Below are 2,044 nucleotides of genomic sequence, written 5' to 3'. Positions count from 1 at the left end.
AAAAGTTCCTTTTATGGAATATTTGCCCTGGGCCATTAATCTAGAAAGCAAACCAAATATCAAGCAAACATTCCAGGGAGAAGGTCAAATAGGGCTCAGGTAACCATGAGGGGTTAGCCTGGACACTAAAGTGCCATGTGCTTAGTAGTGAGCAAGAGGTCTATGGACTAGACTAGGAAACAGAATAATAAATTTGTATAGGAAGAATACTGTAAAAATACTGAGGACTGAGTTAAACTCCTGTCTCAATTGAGTCAGAATTCTACATCCGCCATTCCTGCACAGGGTCTGCCCCACCTCAGCATAGTCATGTCATATGGACAGTCTCTCCAGCCAACTCACTGTGTCTGTATTGCACAAAGATCTTTTCTTTTTTAGAAGCTTTCTTGGGATACAATTCATATACCAAGACTGGACAAATCACCTCACTTTTCTAGACACTGCTCATGAATCTTCGCATGACAAGCAGGGATAATGTTCTTTTCCCCATCTTTCTCATCCTGGTTAAGAAGCTCAAGATGGAAAATAAGATAATTCATATGAAGTGCCTTAGCAAATCATAAACCATCATATGATGTGTTGCTGTTATTTCTAGAAGCTCTGCTATTCTGCAATTTTGGGAAAGAACAAATCTTGTTTTCCTTGTCCCTACTGAGATACTGGCCATCCCACTCTGGAACACTATCACTTCTGTCCTGGGATACATCTTGTCAGGTCACAGTTTTGCCTCAATCGTTTTCTCCTTGGACAATATATCTAGTTGGCTTCAAAGAGTGAAGACAAAGGGAAGATGCTTCTGTACATAGGAATTTTCCTTAACCCTCCTTGCCTAGGGTTCCCAGGATGAAGAAAACTATCCCTCTGTCCCCACCATCTGCATTCTACAGAAGGGTCAGCAATACTCAGAGCAACACTCACAGAAGGGACTCAGCGATACTCACATTAGCTTAGATGAGGCAGACTGGCCACCCTTAGCATGTCCTGCCCACACAGCAGCCCAGGCTTCGGCACTCTCACGCCAAGGCTTCTACTGCCACAAACAGACTCTGCACTTTGAGGACTGAAAGGATAATACTGTGGAAGAGTCTTACATTTGGGTCCCATGCTTGGACCCCACTGGGACGAGGTGGGTGGGGCAGGGCAGGATCGGCTCAGGTGAGAGCATGCACTTTCAGAGAAGGATCCAATCATGAGGGTGTCCTCAGGGGCACAATTTACAAAGCTGTCCCTGAACACTAAACCTGAGCCTGAGGCCCCTGAGGCCCACTTAGGAAAGGATCTGAACCCAAACATGTCTACACTAGCAAGAACTGAAGTCAGAACACCAGCCAACATCAACACCACCAGAAATATCTCAGAGAACCTCACAGTGCACAGTCCTCCATCTGCCCCCGTCTCCAGGCCCACCGTGACAATTGTGTTTACCTCTACCACTCCATGCTACTTAGTATCCTCCTGTCCAACATCCTAAAGTACTGCTATCAATATGCCAAACCTTTCCGTGATCTTCCACTATCCAAAAGAAAAACACCCAAGCTGCTCAGCCTGGCGCTCTTACTCCCCCTCCCTTACACACTCCCATACACATCTTCGACTTCGGTCTAACCACTATCTTTGCTATGCCCCAAAATATCATTGTGTCCCCACGTGTCCTACCATTGGGAATGTCTTCACACAACTAATCTCCAGAGCCCAGCTCTTGTCCCTCTTATTCAAGCTTATGCTGGGTTCTCCCTCTCTAGACATTCTTTTCTTGCACTTGAAATCAGGAATCCATAGTGTAGAATTGGAGTGTTTTAACTTTTTATTTAAATATAACACATATACAGAATAGCACACAAATCATACGCTCAATGAATTATCATAAAGTGAACACACTCGTAACCACCACCCAGGTCAAGAGATAGAATGTTATTAGCAGCCCAGAAGTCCCTTTTAAGTTTCCTGCCTCCATTCCAAAAGGGAACCTTTATCCTGATTGCTAACAGCATGGGTTAGTTTGGCCTGTTTTTGAAATTCATATAAATGGAATCATGCATTATTT

The sequence above is a fragment of the Hipposideros armiger genome, unplaced genomic scaffold, assembly GCF_001890085.2.
Source record: "Hipposideros armiger isolate ML-2016 unplaced genomic scaffold, ASM189008v1 scaffold_385, whole genome shotgun sequence".
Classification (NCBI taxonomy): domain Eukaryota; kingdom Metazoa; phylum Chordata; class Mammalia; order Chiroptera; family Hipposideridae; genus Hipposideros; species Hipposideros armiger.
Note: the sequence above shows the minus strand (reverse complement) of the source record.